The sequence below is a fragment of the Pantherophis guttatus genome, chromosome 2, assembly GCF_059756535.1.
Source record: "Pantherophis guttatus breed Tessera chromosome 2, ASM5975653v1, whole genome shotgun sequence".
NCBI lineage: Eukaryota > Metazoa > Chordata > Lepidosauria > Squamata > Colubridae > Pantherophis > Pantherophis guttatus.
In genome coordinates, this window is record NC_142064.1 from 63,012,927 (window position 1) to 63,037,167 (window position 24,241).

At 39.6% G+C, this 24,241-nt stretch overlaps 2 long non-coding RNA genes across 4 annotated transcripts in view; one reads left to right on the forward strand and one right to left on the reverse strand.

Moving 5' to 3' along the window:
• The window catches only part of LOC148115134 (uncharacterized), a 71,027-nt gene extending 69,973 nt beyond the window's left edge, over positions 1 to 1,054 (forward strand). Inside the window, exon 2 of the long non-coding RNA XR_015732737.1 lies at positions 494 to 1,054. This is a non-coding gene — a long non-coding RNA (uncharacterized LOC148115134). The remainder of the gene's footprint in view (positions 1 to 493) is intronic.
• The window catches only part of LOC117661378 (uncharacterized), a 51,128-nt gene extending 27,158 nt beyond the window's left edge, over positions 1 to 23,970 (reverse strand). For all 3 annotated transcript variants that reach the window (XR_015732733.1, XR_015732734.1, XR_015732732.1), the window contains exons 1-2: positions 23,839 to 23,970; positions 4,749 to 4,881 (exon numbers count right to left, since the gene is read on the reverse strand). This is a non-coding gene — a long non-coding RNA (uncharacterized LOC117661378). The remainder of the gene's footprint in view (positions 1 to 4,748; positions 4,882 to 23,838) is intronic.
• Positions 23,971 to 24,241: the final 271 nt, after the last annotated feature.

Here is a 24,241-nt window from a genome sequence, read left to right on the forward strand (position 1 = left end):
TTTTTAAGCCTCCAGGAGTTCCTGGGAATCAGGCAGCATATACATTCAAAGCATCGTTATCATAGCCATCATCTTTCCTTGAAACTCTTCTTGAGATAACTCTTTATTTAGACAGCAGTATGGTATAAATGCAAAATGCTCATATTTGGTTAATTTCTCCTGAATTAAGAGCAGTGGTGGGCTGGTTCGGGCAACTGGTTCGGGTGAACCGGTAGTTGCGACCTGCAGGTGGGCCCGCCCACCCGCTTGGGTGCAATCCCGCCCTATATCACTGTGTTTTTGACACCACATGCATGTGTGGACGGCACACGTATGCGAATTGCCTGTTTTGTGATGCTGCATGGATGTGCGGAGGGCCCACGCGTGAACTGATTGTTACAGTATGTGACGCCCACCTCTGATTAAGAGTATCTTACTTCTAAGTATATATGTATTAATTAGGTATGTGTTGATTTAACCAACAATTTGAATCAATGGCTGTATTTTATTTTAGCTGGTTTACAGGATTATACAGATCTAACCTGTCATGTATCACCTCTGATCCGCCGGGCTGCCATTCCGGAGGGGAAGACTGCCAGTCCACAAGCCTAATTGCCCTGAACCTGCCGCTGACATGGCTGCTTCTATCCTGGCCACCAGTGAGACCGGCGTAATACCCTGGAGCCCCGATACCTTTTCTTGTATGCTATTGCCGCTGCAGTGAGCCCCAGGGACTGATGTGGAATTGGTGCTGCGGGCTCCGCCGTTTTCGCTGCCCCCTCAGAGCTGAAGAAAGACAGCTGATGTTCAGGGCAGGGTGCTTATTGGGAGGAAAAGCCACCACCCTTGCAGACTGTCGTGACTGACAAACCAAGACTAATTAGCGGTTTGTGGGGTATGTGTGACTAGGTGGAAGCTAGGCTAAGGGTGGAGCAATGGGGTGGAACTGGGAAGGGGAGCAGGAAACTTCAAAAGGTGGTGGGGAGCACAGTGCGGATAGCGCTGACACTGTTTCACTTTCATGGGTGATTGTCAGAGCGTGCCAGATCATAGGATAAAAACCTTTCACAGCAAACCTGTTTGAAGTGTTTTATTTCACGTCATTCCAGAACCTGACATCATGACTTATGAAACGAGCAATGATGTAGTTGTGGACTCACTGATTATAGTTTGCACAAACCAATGGCTGGCTTAATATATCACAATAGATCATATTCAATGTACACCTCGACTTATGACCACAACTGAACCCAAAATTTCTGTGGCTAAGCATGAAAGTTGTTAAGTGAGTTCTGCCCCATTTTACGACCTTTCTTGCCACAGTGGTTTAGCGAATAACTGCAGCTAAGTTAGTAGCGTGATTGTTAAGTCAATCTGTCTTCCCCATTGACTTTGCTTGTCAGAAGGTCGCAAAAGGTGATAACATAACTTGGGGACAGTGCAACCGTCATAACTACAAGTCGGTTACCAAGCATCTGAATTTTGATCACATGACCCTGGAGATGTTACAATGGTTGTTAAGTATCAGTCATAAATCACTTTTCCAGTGCTGCTGTAACTTCAAATGATCACTAAACGAACTGTTGTAAGTGGAGGACTACCTGTACTTTAGGGAAACACAACAGCATTGCTCCACATCCAGAAAGAAGTTTGAAGTGATAACAACAAGAAGAAAGAATGGTGATCTGAGTCATTGGTCAATATCTCCATCACCATTGGTGCGTTCTTTTCCTTGACAGAACCTGGAATAGGACATTAGGTTCCCTAGTCAAGGTGCAAAGAAAGCAATTTGTATTGCAAGTTAGACAAAAAGTCCACAAGGACATCTTCCCATTCTAGGCTGAAAAGTACCGTATTTTCCGGTGTATAAGACGACTGGGCGTATAAGACGACCCCTGACTTTTTCCTTTTAAAATATAGGGTTTGGGCTATACTCGCCATATAAGACTACCCCTCTTCCAACGCACACCAAATAAAAATTAAAAAACATCAACTGGCTCACCCACAATGTAAAAGCAGCTGTGCTAGACCCAAAATGGCCCCTGCAACAAGCAGGAACCTCACACAGCTACAAAAAGCCCAAAAAAAACAACTTTCACACTTTAAAAAAAAAAATTCCACATACAGCTTTGTGAAATTTTGTGTGTTTATGTAGTTAGGATGAAACACTACAGAAACACACTAAATCTCAGAAAGCTGCACAAATATTATTTTATTTTATTTTATTTTTATTTTTATATGAAAGCTAAATTTAAAACTTCCTAAACTTTAAATGGCCAGGTCTAAAAAAGAACAACTAAAATAAAACCCCAATTAACTATTTTTTTAAGGCTCCCAAAGGGGAAAAAAACTTACCCAATAGAACAGGGGTCTCCAACTTTGGCAACTTTAAGGCTTGTAGACTTCAACTCCCAGAATTCCTCAGCCAGCTTTGTTTTGCTGGCTGAGGAATTCTGGGAGTTGAAGTCCACAACTCCCTGCCTGCTTGATTGCAGGCAGGGAGTTGCTTGCTGATGGAATGGATTCAGGCAAGCGAAGCAAGGCAAGCGTTGCGACTAGCAGCTAAGGTAGGGGGAGGGGGAAAACTTTTTTCTTTTTACATGGCTCTGGTGATCCCAGCTGAGTTGCCTGATTAGCAGGCAACTCAGCTGGGATGGTCAGAGCTTGGCTCCTCAGAGCCTTTCGGGCTGGTCTGCCTGGTTACAGGAGAACGACACCCGGCGTATAAGACGACCCCCGACTTTTGAGAAGATTTTCATGTGTTAAAAAGTCATCTTATACGCCGGAAAATATGGTACAGTAAAAGCTTATCAAACAATTAACCACTTGCTATCCTTTTATGTCTCCATTTAGCCAAATGAGATTGTCTTCTTCTTCTACCTAATATCCCTGATGGTACTGTAGGTTTTTTCGCCTTTTAGTACTTTTTAAACGAACAACCAAAATTGGTGGAGGCTGCTTTCACAGACAATGTTACTTTTGTTCATAGAAACTTTCTTTTGAAATCCCAATGTTTATAGCAGTAAAATTCCGATACATATGCAAGACAACCTATTTACTAGCATTCCATTCAGCTAGGAGAAAAAACTACTGTTGAACCCCTCAAGATGGCAGTCTAATCCTTTTACACCGAGTTTCATAAAAGCTCAACCTATAGGAGTTGAAGCATCTATAAATAAAAATAAAAATGAAAGAACAGCTCTGCTGAATTTAATGAAACGTCCAAGTAGTCTTTAATATTGAGGTGTAATAATATTTAATATAGAATGTGGCCGGACAAATGCATTTGGGGTACAGTTAAAATATTTGTGGATATTAGGAAAAAAAAAACCTATCATATCTTCATCTAGAGCAAGCATATTGTATCAATATTGCTCATACATTTCAAAGATCACATTAGGTCAATCCTTTCATCAGTCCATATAAAAGAGAAGAAAAACATTCAAGTCTTTGAGAATTCTAGATTTCTTCATTCAAAAAGGAGATGGAGAGGAGGAAGGGGATAGCTGGAAAAAAAGACCAATGATAGAGATTAAAAATTCTGCATTCTCACATTAATAATCGCTCTAATTATCTTTTTGGGGGGATTTTTTTTACTATCATCTTGTATGAAAACAGCTCTTATTTATATATATCCTAGCATGGTGAATTACCTGAAACCAGCCAATTATTGTTCATCTAATACACCAAGTTTAAGCAAACTAGGACTGAGCCTTATGCGTGAACAAAATAGCCTTCAACTTACAGCCACAACTGGGGCTGAAACTTCTAACACTAAATGATGCAGTCCAGGGGTGGGTTCTAAAATTTTTTACTACCGGTTCTGTGGGCGTGGCTTATTTTGTGAGTGTCGCTTGATGGTCATGTGACAATTCTTTAGGATTTAACAGAGGTACTGGTCTACTAGGCTTTTAACTGTTTGCAGAGCTGTACTGGTCTACCCATTTATTTTTGCAGGCACAGGTCTGCTCATGTATTTTTGCAGGTACTGGTCTACCCATTTATTTTTGCAGGCACCACTCTACTCATTTGTTTTTGGAGGCACTGGTCTACCACCAAACTGCCTTTTACCACTGATCAGCTGTAGGGCGGCCCTTTGAAGCCCCGCGGCAAGAGTTTAAACAGGTTTTTTCCTTATAGCCCATCAGCTGTGACTCAGGAGGCAGCAATAGATTGGGGGTGGGGCCAAATAAAAGGTAAGAATAACGCGGGGGGAGGGCGGGGGGCGCGGGGGGCAGAACCGGTTCGGTGATGTCATATCGTCACCGCTACCGGCTCGGCGGAACCGGGCGGAACTGGGAGAAACCCACCACTGATGCAGTCATTAAGTGAGTCATGTCTGAGTTTACAGTCATTTTTGCTGCAGCCATTAAGTGACTCATTGCAGTTGTTAAGCAAATCATGTAGTTAAGTGAATCTGGCTTCCCCCATTGACTTTGCTTGTCAGAAGCCCCCAGGGAAGGTTGCAAATAGCAATCACACATGGATCCCTGGATGTTACAGCCATTGTAAATATATGTTGGTTGCCAAGCACCCAAATTTTGATCATGTGACCATTATAAGCCATTATGAACACATAAACATTGGTTGGTTTATGATTCTCTCTGTGCACTGCATGTAGAGAGATCATATTTTGTGAATGAAGCATCCATTCTCAGAGCAACAAGGCTGGCTTGGTGCAACTGCTTTGAAAGTTTTTCCTGCGCAATGTACATCCGCTTTGTTTTTCCAAGAGTCCCAAGAGCCCTCGAGTCTCTGCACATACTCACCCAAGCTGACCCGGAAAGCCTGCCAAGCTTCTGGAAGAGCCAGAGACCTCAGCACTTTGAGAAGGAGGGTTTTGTTTGCTCAGGCCTTGCATAAGGTAGGGTCCTGAAAGAGGAACATTTTCTGCACATGCAGCTGTTGAGAGAGAAGGGAAGAGATAAAATAGCGATGGCACAGGCAAGGAGAGAGACAATTATTTGGCTCGATGAGAGAATTACTAAAGATAACACGTGTGTGTGGGGGGAGACAGAGAGAGAAAGAAAGAGAGAGAGAGAGACTGACTTATTTCCAAGCATTGCAAAGTTTTTCATTATTTTAACAGACACTTTTCTTATTTTCTACTTTCTTCTCAGGATACTTCAGGTTTTTGAATTGTTTTGGTAAAATATTTGTAGGCAATGGCAAGCTCTTTAAGTCCTTTAGCTCTGTAAGAAAACCGCATGAATTCATCCATGATCTCGTCAGCAATCAAGCTTGCATCAAGATAGTTGTATTAATAGAAAGACGGGCTGCTAAGAGGATCAGAGAAGGACGTGATCACAAATTTATGGCATGCGTGCCCAAAGTGGCACACAAAGCCATGTTGCCCGGTACGCACGGCTTTGTCTGTTTGTCTTCTGGGTTTCTGGTGTGCATGTGCATGTGACGATCAGCTGTCCTTTGTGCACGCGGCAGTGCCCGAAAACCAGTGTGAGCATGCGTGTCGGCCAGCTGATTGTTGGGTGCACATGCGCTCCAGAAGCCAGAAGTTTGGCTTTTCTAGAGTACGATCCCTTCGCACGCACGGCAGTACTGAAAACCGGCCTGCGCATGTGCGCCAGCCAGCTGATCATCGGGCGCACATGCATGCTAGCACCCGGAAGTTCAGCTTTTCCAGAGCACAGCCCTGATGAGGCTGCACGCACATGAATTTCCATGTGACCTTTTCGGCACCTGGTTAGGCACTCGGTGAAGGTTCGCCATCACTGAGATAAGGTGTAGTAAGTACTACTACTACTAATACTGCCATTGCTTCAGAAAGATGATAACTATTCTTTCACAGCTAAATGTAAATTAAAAAGTATTCAAAATTATTTCATTAAGAACAAGCTTAAAATATTAGGGTGGATCTTAGGAGTATCTATTTGATTGAAGCCAGGGGTGGGTTCTAAATTTTTTTACTACTGGTTCTGTGGGCATGGCTTAATTTGTGGGCGTGGCTTGATGGTCATGTGACAATTATTTAGGATTTAGCAGAGATACTGGTCTACCAGGCTTTTAACTGCTTACAGAGCTGTACTGATCTACCCATTTATTTTTGCAGGCACTGGTCTACCCATTTATTTTTGCAGGCACTTATCTACTCATGTATTTTTGCAGGCACTGGTCTACTCATTTGTTTTCTTCCAACACTGATCAGCTGTAGGGCGGCCCTTTGAAGCCCCGTGGCAAGAATTTAAACAGGTTTTTTCCCTCTAGCCATCAGCTGGGACTCAGGAGGCAGTAATAGATTGGGGGTGGGGCCAAATAAAAGATAAGAATAACGTGGGGGAAGCAGGGGGGAGGGGGGGCGGGTGGCTGGTGGGGCAGAACCGGTTCGGTGATGTCATATCGTCACCGCTACCGGCTCGGCAGAACCAGGCCGAACTGGGAGGAACCCACCACTGATTGAAGCATATCTCTTGCTACTCACCAATCTTTCTGTCCCACCTTTTTTAAAAAGAAAACAACCCCTGTCGCCAAAGCTGACATGCTACGAAGTAAATCATCATTAATTTCTATCCATATTCCAGGACCACCTCATGAGTCTCGTTTGTAGGTCTGTCTTGTCTGCGCTATTTGTAAATATAAATAGCAGATTTCAGAAGCCCTCTCCTTGGCTTGGAAGCTTTTGAAAGACCAGTTGCAAAGTGCCAGAATCGCAATCATGTCACTGCAGAGATGCTGGGATAGCTGCAAGTGCAAGTCATAAAATTACTTTTCAGCACCATTGTAACTTCACATTTATAATTATAACAGGGATCATAGCACTTATTCAACCACAGTTTGTCAAATTAATATATTTTATGTATACAGTGGTACCTTGGTACTCAACTGCTTTGAAACTCCTCTAATTTGATACTCAACACATTGGTACGTGAAAATTTTGTCCCAGTATTCATCGTTCGTTTGGTACTCAATGCACACGCATTGAGTACCAATGCACAACGCACAAGCTGACAAGCTTGTCAGGGTCAGCTGCCTTGTGACTCACTACATTATTCCTTATGGGAAAATTTTATTTGGTACTCATAGTTTTTAGTACTCATCATGCCTCCTGGAACCAATTAATGTTGAATACCAAGGTATCACTGTACACGATGGCAGGCTTCTCATTTATTCCTATTCATTCTTAACTACCTATCACTCTATTTTCTTCTGGGATAAGTGAAGTTATGTAAAGTACGGAAAAGGAGTTAAGAAACAACAGGCAAAAGAAATTGAAAATATGGAAGGAAAACACAGCTAAATATCAGATGGCCTTATAGATGTTGACTTCCACCAGCTACTCGAGCTTTGGTCAGCTGAAATTCTTACAAAGCACTTTTGAATAAGAAAAGTGGCCTTAGAAAAGTGGTATCCATGTCACATGGAGCATGACAGGATAGTACTGGTCAGTTTTGGCATATTTTAGTCAGTATGTTACAAGTGCAAGCAAAGCCCAATTTTAGTACCGACATACTCATACTATTCTAGGGCATCTAATCCAGAGACCACCTTGCTGACCAATCTATTGTTCTCTTGTCTCACCAAAAGAAGAGGTAGCTGCAATGTAATAAGAATATTCATATAATGACTTTGCTTTAAAAATGGGAAAATAAACCTGTTTTGACCTAATATATACAGCCCATCTGACTTGGTACCAAGTTAAATAAGAGACAGGCACTATTTTAGGTGGCAGATTAACTCACCTCTATCTGTTCTCTATGGAAGAGATGTTTTGTCGTAAACCATGCAGCAGCTCTCACCTTCGCTTTTCAGTTTGTTTATTTTGATTCCTAGCCCATTTCATCCCTAGGGCTCAAAGTGGATTCAACACAGCATGCCAAAACTAGCATAACAAGATGCCTACTTAAAGTATAAAATTATCCATTCAAAAGCATATTAACATTATCACACAGTTGTGTTTTTCAGCCTGTTCGTAGCTAGAGGAGATGAAATGCTATAATTGGCTAGCAATTATGAAGTAATTCATGCAGTCTGTTTATCATTTCTTGAAATTGGCTGGAAAGAACCACAGTGGAGAACAAAACCACTTATGATTGCATTGACTTGAATGTTGGCCAATTTGCCTGTACTCCAGTTTGGTCTTTGTAGACTGCATTGTATGCCATGCTGAATAAACAGCCAGCTACATTTTAGCTCAATCTGGTGTGCAAACGCAGAGATACAGTTAATTTGTGAGTTAGTGTGTCATCCAAACTCAGAAAAATTAGTTTTGACAAGGGGACACTAATACTCCAATATATTTATTTGGCTTGTTACATATTAATGGAGTTACAGTTCTTAGAGAATAGAATAGAATAGAATAGAATAGAATAGAATAGAATAGAATAGAATAGAATAGAATAGAATAGGGTAGGGTAGGGTAGGGTAGGGTAGGGTAGGGTAGGGTAGGGTAGGGTAGAACAGAACAGAACAGAACAGAACAGAATTTTATTGTCCAAATGTGATAGGACACACAAGGAATTTGTCTTGGTGCATATGCTCTCAGTGAACATAAATGAAAAGATACGTTCGTCAAGAATCATAAGGTACAACACTTAATGATAGTCATAGGGTACAAATAAGTAATCAAATCATATTAGGAAACAGTCAATATAAACCATAAGGATACAAGCAACAAAGTTACAGTCATACAGTCATTAGTGGAAGGAGATGGATATATATATCCTTATATATATTTAATTCTTGTAGGAACTAAAAAAAAAAATCAAGATGGCAACTGTGATTAAATGATCAAAGCACCAACCTCTTTTTATGACATCATCATGCTAAAAAGTTTCATCCATATATACAATCTATGGATGATTCTGGTCTAAATATTTGGAAGGACAACAAATAGTTACTTAGAAACATTTTTAATTTTGGGGCCAAAATGGAAATGTTGCTCCAATCATAATAATTTGCCATTAATATTAAAATTGCATCTAAAAAATAATGAGGCTTCATGTATCTTTTCTATTGACCATTGGATTTGGAAAAATGCCGTTAGCATAAGATGGGTGAAGGAGCCAATTTGAATCACGACTAGACTGGAGGAAGAATTTAACTTTTTCTTCAAGAGCTATAATCCTGAAGAAAATCCATTTTGGGAAACTAGCATTTGTTTTTAGATCCTAGTCCAAGAAATTTCGTTTAGTTGTAGATAGTACCATAGCTTAGAAGTGCCACAGTTGTCTGGTGAAGAAACAGTTAAGCTTTACTTCCATACCTGCTGATAGTAATTAGCACCTCTGTCTTGCATGTTCAATCAACAACAGCAAAAAATGGTACATGCAAAGAGACATTTAATGTGGTATTGCTACAGATGTGGCAGCACCAGGAGCTTTTTCCAATCAATTGACACTTGCCACCTCAATATCAAGAAGAATGGACTTGGTTAGAGTTACACTTGGAAGAATTGAGTTCAAATGCAGCCATTACAGGTCAGGGTGGAATTGTAATACCTAATGGATGGTTATGAAAACTATAGATTTCATAAATTTATAAAACAAGATGCAGAAGGAAGCTCCATCAATAGCAGGATGGACATGTTAAGATAACGGAGACAAGTGGTACATAATAATACAGGTCGTCCTTGAATTATGACCAGTATAGAGCCTCAAAAATTCTGTGGCTAAGCAAGGTACTTGTTAAGTGAGTTTTGCCCCATTTTGAGATGTTTTTTGCTACAGTTGTTAAACAAATCACTGCAGCTGTTATGTGAGTCATGTGGTTATTAAGTGAATCTGGCATCCCCCATTGACTTTGTTGGCCAGAAGCTTGCCGGAAAGGTTACAAATGACTCTAGAATAGTGCAACTTAAATACTACATGCCAGTTGTCAAGCGCCAAATTTATATCACATGACACGCGGATGCATCAACATTCATAAATGTGAAAGTTGGTCATAAGTTATTTTTCTCAGTTGTTGTAATTGAGCCGTTGTAACTTCAAATGTTCGCTTAAATTAATGGTTGTAAGTCTAGGACTACCTGTAATAAAGTCCATGGCATTCATAATAATTCTATTGAATCAAGAAACTAACTAGAAATATTTCTAAACAAAATTTTAAAGTCAGATTAATGGCATTTTTCTTACATGCTCCAGGATTTTATGGTACAATCCTATGCATATTTACAGGTAGTCCTTGACTTACAACAGTTCATTTAGTGACCATTCAAAGTTATAACATCACTGAAAAAGGGATTTACAACCATTTTTCACAATTACAAGCTTTGTAGCATCCCCATGGTCATGTGATCAAAATTCAGATGCTTGGCAACTGGTTCATACTTATGACCGTTGCTGTGTCCCAAGGTCATGTGATCTCCTTTTGCAACCTTTTGACGAACAAAGTCAATGGGGAAGCCAGATTCATTTAACAACCATGTTACTAACTTAAGAACTTCTGTGATTTGCTTAACAACTGTGGCAAGAAAATGGGCCAAAACTCACATAACAAATGTCTCGCTTAGCAACAGAAATTTTTGGGCTCAATTATGGTCGTAAGTCAAGAGCTAACTGTATTTTGAAGAAATTCCGCTGAGTTTAATAGGAATTACATAAATTTTTTAAAATAGAAACATTTATTTATTAACTTTATATGCTTCCCATCCCACGATCCAGATTGACTCTAGTTGGCTAAAAATATTCTACTAATAGAGTATTAATATTCTATTTAGACCCTGAGGTTTCACATAAACAAAGCAATTATTCATTATTTTAAACAAAAAATAAAAGGGCGAGCAGTAAAACATTCACATTCATCCAGAAAACAAAATCAACCCAATGAAATATTTTATGAGAAGTGTAAGGAAGATGCTTTCCTTCCAATAGATAAATAAACCAACGTTCTTTTCCTTTAAGGTCTTTATACAGTATTAACATGTTAAAAACAGATTTGTATTTGCATAGCTAGAACTGAATAGTTCTGGAATAGTCATTAAATTGACAGGGCCTCTTTCACGTTGAAAGACATGATATGTGTCTGCTAAACATCTCTTCTTTTTAAAATTATTATAATCCTTGATGGAATCTTGGCACCAGAATCACAATATAATGATTAGTGTATTATGCAAAGGCAATCAACATTTCATAATCTCGGCAATTGTTTCAGTTTTCCCTTATAAAAGAGAAATTCACTGGCAAATCATTTTCCTGACTTAAATAATTCATTTGAAATGTTAGCCTCTTTCCGGAAAGAATGATTCACATCTGTCTGAAAAGTTGAGACTTTGTGAGAATGTTACCCCATAATGTATCCCTAATCCAAGTAAGAAATCAGATAATCATGAGCATATCATTTGTTCATGGCTCCAAATCTAGAAATGTGGTCCCATGTCAAAGTCACTTACCACTACTTTGGCCTCATGTGCAGAAAACTGTCTAAAGCTTCCAGCTTTTCCCTCTCTTCCAGCTTACTTAAAGGTACAGGTAGTCCTCGACTTACGACCACAATTGAGCCCAAAATTTTTGTTGCTAAGTGAGACAGATGTTAAATGACTTTTGCCCCATTTTACAACCTTCCTTGCCACAGTTGTTAAGTGAAACACTAGTTAGTAACTGTTGTACAATGAACCAGTTTCCCCATTGACTTTGCTTGTCAGAAGGTCACAGAAGGGGATCATATGACCCTGGGACACTGCAACTGTCATAAATATGAGTCAATTGCCAAGTGTCTGAATTATGATTGCGTGACCGTTGGGATGCTGCAATGGTTGTAAGTGTGAAAAGCGGTCATAAGTCACTTTTTTCAGCTCTTTGAACTTTGAACACTCACTAAATAAACTGAGTAAGTCAAGATTACCAGTAGTAATAATTCCTCTGTAAATTACCAGTGACTTACTAGTATGATGAAATGATCCCAGAATTATTTGAGCAACAAAAAATGATGACAAAGGCCAGATGAGCAGCTTATTGTAGCCACTACTAAGTGTGGAACCAATGTATGTGTGAAGGGATAGAAAAGTTATTACTGTCACATATAGCATTTGGATAGTAGGTAGTTCTGAGGGCAAATGCATGTAAACACTAAAATGTAGGTGTGTAACTCAGGGGTGGGTTCTACTTACCTTTAGTACCGGTTCGCAACGGGGCCACATGCACAGAAGCATTTTGATGACGTCGGGGTCGGTGGGCGGAACCTCCTGCCGGTTTTACTACCAGTTCTATAGAACCGGTGCGAACTGGGGGCAACCCACCACTGGTGTAATTTCAACAAAGTTGAAGTCCCAGGGTGTAAAGTTGTTATAGTTGTCCACCCCTGCTGTAAGGGATCTTTTGGATCTTGGGGCTCTTACAGTGCAGTCTTCGGAAATTCCTACACCTGCACAAGACAGTAGCCAAAGCAGCATTGCCTCTAAAGAACAGTATTATGTTAATAGAGAAAGGCAAATAACCTGCTTCTTGAAGAATTTGGGCATTGTTTAGATCCCAGTAATTACCTCAGTTTGCCTGATTATGCCACATAATCTATTAATGTAGCATTAAAGATCAGAGGATGTTCTGTACAATGTAAAAATGTTTAATCTAAAATATGCAAGTATATGCTGTCTCAATCCAAATGAATGTGGTGTACAGAAAAACACTAAAAATAAATTATAGAGTTGTAAAGTGATAGTAATAATCGCAATAACAAGAATGTTAACAAGAACACTAGCGAGATAGTTCCACTTTAATCAAAGGCTAAAGGCCTTCTGTAACAGCTACGTATATTTTCACAAGCTTCCATAAAGTTATGAGAGATCTTTAAGGGACAAAGGAAGGGAACTCTCAAACGAATGCCTGCCTGCTGGCACCTTCCAATAAGTGGAGATCTTGGCCAGATTTATTTGGCTACCCAGATGAAAATGGCAGAGGCGATTTAGGGAGGGTCTCTTAGATACCCAGCCATTTAGGTCTTTAAAGGTAGTAAAAAGAAGATTATTTCAACATATGATCATGTCAACGAGATTATTGTATACTCAGAGATGAAAACATTCGATACTTCCTACTATGAAAGAATGATTGGTGAAGTTGACAGGCTTTGTTGAAATGAATGAATTAACTTCCCTGATTAGAGAAACGATATCATCCACATTTATTGCTAACTGGAAGCCACTTATGGACTTTTTGTATTAAAATGAAAAAAAACCAACAACCCTTGTAACTGACAAATATCAGAAGCTACTGCTTTATACTTTTTTCTTTCTTTTCTATTTTCTTTCTTTTCTTCTTTTCTTACACTTTTCCTTTGATTTTTTTCCTTTTTCTTTCTCCCTGCTTATTACTTATCGGTTTGTGTTAGTTTTTATCTACTTGTTTAAATAACAATTGTTAAAAGAACCTGGCAGCTCCCACAGCAGTGATGTCACCTGCCAGTACAATAACTGCCTACATCATCTCTTCTACCACCTTCATGGTGAAATTAAACATAGCATGGGAAAAGAACCAATCCTTGGGGCATTCCATAACAGAGCAGCCAAGAGTGTTGACTTCCCTTTAACTGTGTGTTGTGAAGGAGCAGAGCCATCATAATATAATACCTCCAACTCCAAGCCTATAAGCAGTCCAGAAGAATGCTACGTCTGACAGTATCAAAAAACGATTGGGAGGTCCAGCAAAACAAAGACAGCTGAACTTTTTAATCCAAGTTCCACCACATTTCATCTTTGAGGGAAACCAATGCAGATTCCTTCCCATGTCCAAGCCTAAATCTAGACTGCCACAGGTCCAGATAATGTATATCTTTCACAGGTCTATGTAATTGTTGCACTACTATCTCAGCAATTTTCCTCCAAAAGGGGAAGTTGGAGATGGGGTGGTAGTTATACATTGTTTTTTAAAATAAATGTAGTTGAATTTTGTTGGACCACAACATGTCTGGTGGGGGATAAGTCTCTTGTAAGTAATGCAGCTTTATTCAATTTATTCATTCTGCTTTCAAGTTTAATTTTTAAGTATTATTATTTCACTCATTCAACTTATCTTTTGCAATTTTGGCTCCTGATGAAATGACAAGGCAAATTGTACACTCCCAGCACCAGAATCCAATTTGCACAAAAACATATATCCAGTGAGTCAAACATAGATACTGTATTTCTAAATCTGGCTAAAAGCTTGTTTTTGTTCATGGACTATTTAATCTTTACTGAAATCTAGCTCTGCTCTCAAAGTGTATCCCATCATTTAGTTTGTGATTTATGCCACAAGAATTGAATAATGAAAAACTGACAAGTGTGTTATGTTTATTTATAATTTCTATTTCTTTCTATATTATTTTATCCACTTATATTAGACATGCAAGATATATCTTAAATATACAGTATGGCTTGTCAACTAGATCCTACTGTTACTTTGAGATGCTAATTCCATTTTTTTTCCTCTAAAGTAAGTTGTTGGAGATTTGTCTTTTTTTTTTTTTAACATACCAGGTGATATTCTGTCTTTGTCAATAGACTGCAGGCTTTTGACTGTTTATTCATTTATTTCCTGTGAAAACATCAGTACTTGATCTATGGCACTATATATAATTCTTGTTCATTTCAGGGAAAAGTATTCATGAAGTCTTGTGAATTAGTGATGGAAGGGAAAAAAAGCCCATCAGAATATATTGCCAAGAAACTGTCTAATTATCTAGTGCAGAATTGTTTCCTGTATTTTTTAGTTCAGTCTAGTCTAGTTTGTATAATCTGAATTTAAAAGTCTAAGTGCTCCCATCATTTCCTGTTGGAGTCTGAACCACATTCTCATATATCTTACTGTCTGGAAGGTTTTTTTTCCCTTTTGTCTTCTCTTTGATGTAAAACCATGATTTGCCCTTTTTGAAATTGATCTTATTATTTTTTTTTTATTCTATTCTGTATTATAATTGTTCTTTCTGTTTCTTTTACAGATGTTATCACTGCATTTATAACTATTACACATCTAAACATCATAACATCTAAATATATAATAGTAATTCTCCTCTCTTTCTCTCTCTGTGCATTATAATGTCCAACATATACCTAGACAATATAAAATATACAAAATATATCATAGCACTCTCAGTTGTCAAAAGGCCTGAAGTTCACCTAATTCCTTCATTCCCCTCCCCATAATGTATCATAAATAATGAAAATTTACTTCACACAGCAGCTTTCAGAGAAAGCAATATTTTCCTGTTTTAATGATAATGGTTTGTTCCTTTAAATCATGATTGTCCAAACCTTTGGCTTGTCTGAGCTGCATTGAGTGAGGAGGAATTGTATTGAGCCTATAATAATATAATATAATATAATATAATATAATATAATATAATATAATATAATATAATATAATATAATATAATATAATATAATATAATATAATACAATAATATATATATTATTGTATATATGTATGTATGTATAAAACTAATGTAGATAAATAATAGTCTTCCTTTAATTTTTTGTTTTATTTTTATTCTCTTGTGGGGCCACATTACTAACTATATTGGGCCACATACAGCCTGAGGGCCACGTATTGGACATGCCTGCTTTAAATCTTACATGTTTAGAGTTCCGATTTTTTCAGGCTATTTGCAGTTTAGAGCAAGTTAACTTTTCTTACTTGTGGTGATTATTTTATATATCTTACATCTTCCTTCAACGCATGAAGAGTTAAGGAAGGAAACAGGAAGAATGTATGAAAGACAATGATCCCGCTGATAATATGATGGGGATATGGCAGTAAAGCTGGCACCCAAATTGCTTCTGAATCTGAATGCTTAGGCTTAGGACTGAAGTCAAAATCTGATGGCAAAAACTGAAATCCAGTTGGCTTTCAGCCCACTTTGGACAGTTTTAGTGAGAAATGATAACAGGAATTCAAGACATAAACAAGAAAAGCGATTTCTGAGGTGAACACAATAAAAATTGACAAGTCTACACAGCCCTTGGCATAATATTTTTAAAACAAGCAAATAAAATTAGAGGCCCTTAAGGTAATAGCTGTCTCCATTAGTTTACTTTCACAAAGGAACATGACATGATTTGTACAGAGAAGAATACCAAGAACTGACCTTAACCTGGACTAATAATCTTTCCCATTAATAGTAAGATATGACCTTGAAAAGATAAACTCATTTGTGAAAGTTTAGCTTAGCTCACTCATGCTGAAAAGACCTTCCGTGTTTAAACAAGTAATTTGCAGACTATCAGAAAAAAAGAGATCCTTGTAGGATTCTAACCCTAAGCTGACCAGCTGCTGCAATATTCATGGAGGAGATATCTATAACAGCTGTGCATCAGAAGGACAGAAGTCCCCTGGAGAGGATTGTTGAAATGGAAACAATTACTGCTCTTCTGAAGTACAGTAATATATGCAATGAATGAATGAATGAATAAGCAATCATACCCACTATTACCATAGCTGATTTCCATACGTTTGTGTACTCTACTTGTACTAGGCAAACACTGGCATAAGTTGCTGTGTGTGTTTTCTGTGGTATATAATGCCATACATATGCGATACCTTGCAAATGGAGATTCCTTGATTGTACTTAAGCCAGACATTTGCAGCTGGGATGTATATAGATTCTGTATACAATACTGGTGAAAATATGGAGGATAGGAGAAAGGATGTCAAATATGAAGTCCTTCCCTTCTTTTTATTTGTTTCTGTGCTGTATTTTTGGATACATGACATGAGTTGAAGGTTCTACCTTCACTGCCACTGAGTAAGGAAAAATATTTTGGTTTCAACCCAGATGGGATTAATTTTTATAAAGATAGAGATGAGTGAGCCATTTTTCTGTGATGTACAGATATTCCTTGACTTACAGCAGTTCCTTTAGTGACTGTTCAGAGTTACAACAGCACTGAAAAAAGTGGCTTATGATCATTTTTCACACTGATGCCCATTGCAGCATCCCCTAGGATACGTGGTCAAAATTCAGACGCTTAGTAACTGATTCATATTTATGACAGTTGCTATGTCCTGAGGTCCCGTGATCCCTTTTTGTGACCTTCTGACAAGCAAAGTCAAAGGGAAAGCCAGAGTCACTTAACAACTGTGTCACTAACTTAACAACTCCAGTGATTCACTTAACAAATGTGGCAAGAAAGGTCATAAAATGGGGCAAAACTCATTTAACAAATGTCTTGCTGAGCAACAAAAAGGTTGGGCTCAATTGTGGTCGTGAGGACTACCTGCTTCTGCCTAACTCCAGGCAGTATCTTTTAAATGGTTTCTCATACACCTGGATTGGGGTCTCTACAAGATGTGATTAAATCTGGTAGAGAATAAATGTGATTACTGTACTTCAGAAGGACAATTGTGAATGTGCCTCTCTATTGAGGCAAGATTTTTAGATTTTAAAATAAGCACTTAAAATGTTATTATAAGCCATGATAGTATAAATGTTGGTTCTTCACCATCATTTGAACATTCTGTCAGGATGAAGTCTGACTCTGTATTTCAGCTGCTCTAAAATTATTGTTGGTGATGCTGCACCATGAAAAGACAAATATGATAGCCAAAGCCAATATTAAAGGGGAATTTGTTGCATTTAAAGGTGGTGAGAACCATCAATTTATATACTTTTAAAGAGGAAACTTTACAATTTTATGTGTGATTAAGCTATCATTGACCACCAGTTTTGATGGCTGATTACCCCCACCTTCCTCTTTGATTATAGGCAGCATATCTTTTATGCAAGCTGCTAGGGATCAAGAATAGAAAAAGCGTGATCATTCTCTGGTCCATGTTTGTTTGCTTTCTGAATGTATCTGATAGCCCACTTTTTTTTTTTTTTTACATAGGATGTTGGGCTAGAGGGGTAATTGGTGTGATCCAGAAGAAAAGAAGAAGGACTAGGGGTGACATGATAGCAGTATTCCAGTATTTGAAGGGCTGCCACAAAGAAGAGAAGGTCAGCTTACTTTCCAAAGCACCTGAAGGCAAGACAAGAAACACATAGATGGAAATTAATAAAGGAGAGAAGCAATTTGGAATTAAGAAGAAACTGCCTAACAGTGAGAACAATTAACCAGTGGAACAGCTTGCCTTTAGAAATTGTGGGTGTTTCATCACTGGAGGTTTTTAAGAACAGACTGGACAACCACCTATCTGAAATGGTATAGATTTGGAGTAGAAGACCTCCCTTCCAGCTCTATTCTGATGAAAGAGAGAGAGAGAGAGAGAGAGAGAGAGAGAGAGAGAGAGAGAGAGAGAGAGAGAATTGCAGTATTCCACATGAAGTTTGAAAAATGATGTTGATTTAATCTGTCATTATAATAAGTTTCCCAAGCAATGACCTTTCAGATGCTTAATTCCCATTATCCCTAATCAGAAATGACCAGAAGACCACTACCTGAGTTTAGATCTAATTTTTGATAATGTCTGATGTTCATTATTTACTAGAATTTCCTCTGAACTGTCTGGCTCTCTGCACTGTGGATATAGGCCTGCAGGGTGCCTTGGATTCTCTTTGCTAAGGATTATAACTCAGGAGACTGTGTATGGTAGTTTCAGATATGAATTAATCAGGAGACTGAATCAGTAGACTGAAAAGAATGTGATTTGAAAGGGCACAATGTCCCCCGTCCCCCCAAACAAAAAGGGCAAGACTTTCAACCCACTACATACAAAATGGGTACAGAAAATATAAAATACTTTTCTACAGTTTTCCCTGTGTTTTATTTGCTGGCAGTCTGATTCAGAACTTCCTTTTTATCACAGCCCACTGGGGCAGTAACTGCACATGTATATTCTTATTTGGCAAATATAGATTTTGACTTTACTGTCTCTATACTGTGCAGAAATGTGTCAGACTAAATATGACTGGACCTGATTTTTTTTTTTTTAATACAGGAAATGTGTATGGCTCTTCCACACCACATCATTTTTACAATCCCTTCCAAAACAGTTAGAAGCTGACCTCTGATTATGCTTTTTTTTTGCTAGTCTTGAAACACTGGGAAGTTGAAGAAAACCAAAGCCATACAGTGTACCCTCCAAATAACCAAGAGGAAAATGTAAAATATATATTTCAATCAGTATCTTGCAACCTGGTCAACCACAGGGGAAAAAAAAATTGGAACAGTATGTGAGGGGAAGTTTCTGACCACAAAAACACAATTTTTCTGCTGCATTTAAAAGCTTCTTACCAGCTACAGTGATGAAATGCGAGTATATCAGTATTACTCCAACCGTATGCTTTACTCAGAGATTGTAGCTGCATGTTTCTGCAGTTGCTGGAGAGAGCAAGACCAAGCCATGTATTCAGAGCATGTAGAACAGGATGATGAAATGTTATGGATTATACACCTGTGCCTTTCTTGAGGTCAGGAGGAAGGAAGTGGGGTAAGAATTGCTACCAATGGGAAAATGGCCCATCCACAAGCTCTACAGAATTGTAGACTGTAGTGTAGTCCACATAATACATTACAAAGAAAAAAACTCCAACTTTGTTCTAATTTCAAATAAGCTAGAATAGCGCTGGAAATAAGTTCACTGAACTTCCCAGACCAGCAATTGTTTGGAGATTGGAGCCATTTCCCAACCACTGCAAAGGCCTTAGCTACAGCTCCCAGGGGTTTGCAATGAGTATAAGTTTTATTAAGTCAACTGTAACCATCAGCTAAGTAACATTGTACTGTTTTCAGATGGTGAGTTGAGGTAGAAACAGATTGAATAGACAGAAGTCACGGAGAACATTTCAAAATTGGAACAGAGAGGAACAAATGCCTAAGACTGAGGTCAACAAGACTATACTGAGCCATGATGGCACAGTGGTTAAAATGCAGTATTGCAGGCTAACTCTACCCACACCCAGGAGTTCGATCCTGACCAGCTCAAAGTTGACTCTGTCTTCCATCCTTCTGAGGCCAGTAAAATGAGGACCCAGATTGTTGGGGACAATATGCTGACTCTGTAAACAGCTTAAAGAGGGCTGTAAAGTATTATGTAGCAGTATATAAGTGCTATTGCTATTGCATAGCTTGATTTTAAAGAAGGTCCAAGTAACTGAGCAATATTATTACACAATCAGAAATAAGCTCAGTGATTTCAGACTTGGTCAGAATCTATTATATCTCCAGTGACATTATTGGGACTCTGATTTGTCTCTTCTAATGGGCAGCTGATGTTAGAATTTGTGAACTGCTTTACATTTTGTCCACTTTGCTATATATTTTAATAAGGAACCGATGAGAAAATAATGACCAGCATGGTGGATGTGGACATAATATACATTTGCTGGAAAACAAACTGGTGAGAATCAGTGGTGGGTTGCCCCCGGTTCAGACCGGTTCTATAGAACCGGTAGTAAAACTGGTGGGAGGCTCCGCCCACCAGCCCCAATGTCATCAGAACGCTTCTTTGCATGTGCAGAAGAGCGCATGTGCGGCCCCATTGCGAACTGGTAGTAAAGGTAGGTAGAACCCACCCCTGGTGAGAATGCTTTCCACTACACATTCTAACTCCCTTTTGAACCTTGACTTTTTTTTAGGGCTTTTGAGATTTTCTTTCCCAATAAAGTACAAGACTCCAGCTGAATAGTTACATGTTTTAAGGATCCCTTTGGAATGTATGTAGACCATAAAGGTGTTCTGGTTAAGTAAGAGTATGCTTGGCAGTCTAGCCTTTGCAACATGCCAGCTTCCCATTTAAAGCTTTAAAGTAAAGAATGTAAAAATAAATTGAAATCAGATGCAACAGAGAATCTAGAGGCTGCTAAAGGAGGATCTGCTAGAACATGGGTGCCTGTGGGCTCCACGTTGGCTATACTTGTGCTAAGAGGCAAATGAGATTATTGAAAATAGTATTAGATGAACTTAAAAAACACAGGAACGTTAAAAAAAACTCCACTCCTCTTGCCAGTAAATTATCTGCATTTTCTTAGCTGGAATAATTCCATTCTGTGGTATGGAAATGGGTTTAGTCCCTTGCTTTTTGTAAAATGGGGAACTGAACTTTTGAGTTGCAAGAAAAGTGTCTGCTGAAACCCCTCTCTGCCAAATCAAACATCTGGAGAGGCCTTTTCAAAAGCCCATACCAAAATATTATCTCAGCGTTCAATAACGGAATGTGTTTTGATTTATCTTGTCTCCTTTTTCTGCCCATTCCGAGTGCAGGACAGAGGGCATCGCAGCCTTGGAGAACGACCAACAAAACAGCCGTGGATATACTGATATTCGTGAGAGCAGCCTGAGAAGCTGTAGGCTGCAATCACTTATACAGCTCCCCTGGTATGTTGAGAAAGATTTTTTGGTCTTTCCCGTCAGCGTGTTTATAGCTGGAGCCTGCATTTTTGTGTGGTAAGCTCACAGAGTTGGAATCCCTCGGGATGTACAAATCTTGCCCGCCTTCATATATTATACAAGCTACACTGTGCAGCTGGGGTTGGATGTTTTTTTGGGGGGTGGCAGTGGTGTTTATTTTGTTTTATGCGAATTAATTTGTATTTCTTTTGCAAGACACTTGCTCGTAGTGATGGCTGGCTGCTTGGCTGTAGTTTAGCCAGAAGTCTGTCAGCTTCCCTCCTGTGGCTCTTTTCTTGCTTTCTTTCCCTTATTTACTCCCCTTTAGTAATGAAGGAAAAAATTGCCACAAAATGGCAAAAGCATGCAGTTCTAGGGAGGTTTCCGTTTAGTTGAGGATATTATCTGCATGTTGCTAATTGCTTGAGAGTCATCCTAGCTGGCCACAACTCCTATATCAGAAAAAATCTAGGTATTTTCATCGTGGGTTTATCTTTTTTCTTTTTTAATGGAAGAATCTGTTATAAGGATTACTTACACTACAATAGACATTCCAGGTATCTCATGCAAAAGCCAGTCACTTTCCCATAAAAAGACATCTGAGGGTGTTTCTGTGGTAAGAAAAGACTGTGGACTTTCACTTGTTATTTCTTCCAAACCCAAGATCCTGCCCAAAACATTTTGCTTCAAACGGTCTGCCTCTTTACAGTGTTCGCAGCTGACCTGTGGGTATTACTTTGGCATCTGAGATACAAGCAACTTTCAAAAATGCTTTTTCCTGAAGCCAAACCAACAATAGGGGGAAAAAAAAGCATAAATAAACAAATGCTGCTTTTTATACTAACCAGTGGTGGGATTCAATTTTTTTAACAACAGGTTCTGTGGGCGTGGCTTAGTTGGGGGTGTGGCTTGGCAATCATGTGACTGGGTGGGCGTGGCTAGCTGGTCATGTGACTGTGTAGGCGTGGCTAGCTGGTCATGTGACCGGGTGGGCGTGGCTATGTGCATAGGGACTACTCAGAGGGCTGAAAAAAGTCATTTCTGACTGGTCCTCACACTTTTGACCGGTCCTTACACTTATGACCATCCTCACATTTATGCCTGTGCAGCATTCTTAACAACCGTGTTAGTCATTTCACCACTACTTCTCTTCACCACGGTGACAAGATAAGGCGCAAAACGTAAAATGTGAGGAAAGTTGTAAATTCAAGGACTGGTCAAAAGTGCGAGGACCGGTCAAAAATAACTTTTTCAGCCCTCTGACTAGTCCATTTACTATCGGTTCTCTGGGTAATGTGACTGGGTGGGCATGGCCAATTTTTTTTTTAACTTTTACTTTTAAAAGCATTTTTTCTACAACCTTAAGAGGTTGCAGAAAACAATGCTTTTAGAAGCTTCTGACAATCAGGCAAATCTGCTGGGATCACCAGAAGCTTTTAAAGGGATTTTTTTTCCTACAACCTCCTCGGCTGAGGTTGCAGGAAAACATGCTTTTAGAAGCTTCTGACGATCACACAAATCTGCTGGGATCGCCAGAAGCTTTTAAGGCGATTTTTTTTCCTACAACCTCTTCAAAAAATCCCTTTAAAAACCTCTGACAATCTAAGCTGAATTGCCTGATCCTCAGAAGCTTCTAAGAGCATTTTTTTCCTGCAACCTCTTCAAGCTTCTGCCTTTTCAAGGCAAGAAAGGGCGGGGGGGGGCACACATGTGTGGCAGTGAGATATTCCACAGCTCAAACCTCCCCCCACCAGAAACCTTGGAAGGTTTCCTGTCTCTAAACTCTAATTTTGTGCTCAATTGTGGTCATAAGTCAAGGACTATTTCTGCCTTCCTCCGCATGGCAGCCTTGTCCTAGTAAAGTCCTTTTTCTTTCTGGCAATTTTCCTCTCTGTTGGAGGCACCAAAACAATCTAGACGATATAAGGTTTCCTGCTGGAGCAGGGGGTTGGACTAGATGGCCTCCAAGGTCCCTTCCAGCCCTAGATTGCTATCCTGTTTCAAAGCATCTTCTGAAACCACGTCTAGTGCCATGGTTTGTGGTCCTTCCTTCCTGCCTTTCTCTTCTTTCTCTTTCTTTCTTTCTTTTTCTCTCTCTCTCTCCCTTCCTTCCTTTCTTCCCTCCTTCCTTCCTTCCTTTCTTTCTTTTTCTCTCTTTTCTCTCTCTCTCTCTTCCTCCCTCCTTTCCTTTCCTCCTTAAATGCCAGCAAAACCCACTACTTTGCTCCTAAAATGGTCTAGGGCAGAGGTCCCCAATCTTGGCAACTTTTAGACTTGTGGACTTCAACTCCCAGAAATCCTCAGCCAGCAAAGCAAAGCAAAACTGGCTGAGGAACTCTGGGAGTTGAAGTCCACAAATCTTAAAGTTGCCAAGGTTGGAGACCCCTGCCCTAGGAAAACAATCCACGTTGCTAAAACAAACAAACAACCCACATTGCATCTGTTTTAGGAGAGGAGGTTCAATTCATTGCCCAGTTGGAAGACTGAAATGAAATGCTCCAAGCTGACAGCATTGCTTCTAATGACATTCGGCTCCAGATCAGATCGGGCTTTTTTTTTTTTTTGCATGAAAGAGGAACACAGCGAAACAAAAAGCCGCCAGCCTCCGATGTGAAGCAAATTAAAGCCTCTTTCTCTCCTCTCCCCCCCTCCCCCTGCTTCCCTTTTACCTTTGTTTAATGCTCTGGAAGTTTTTCTCTCCCAGGCAAGCAGCAAGCTGCTTTCTCCATCCTGCTCTCTTACGTCTGGAGCCAGTGGGGAACCACGTGGCAGCCCATGTGGATCCCAGGCAGCGGAACTCAGGCTCGGGAAGGGGTGGGCAATTGTGGCTATTTTACAACCTGTGGCCTTCAACTCCCAGAATTCCTGAGACAGCCAAGCTGTCTCAGGAATTCTGGAAGTTGAAGTCCACAGGTTGTAAAAGAGCCACAATTGCCTACCCCTGGCTAGGGTAGGCTGGCGCCGCGCGGGTGGGAGGCGGGGCGGGGCGAGGGGCGGGCGAACCAGCAATTTAACAAACGGTTCGGTGTGCTGCGGGGCCAATAAATTACAAAAAAACACCGAACCGTTTGT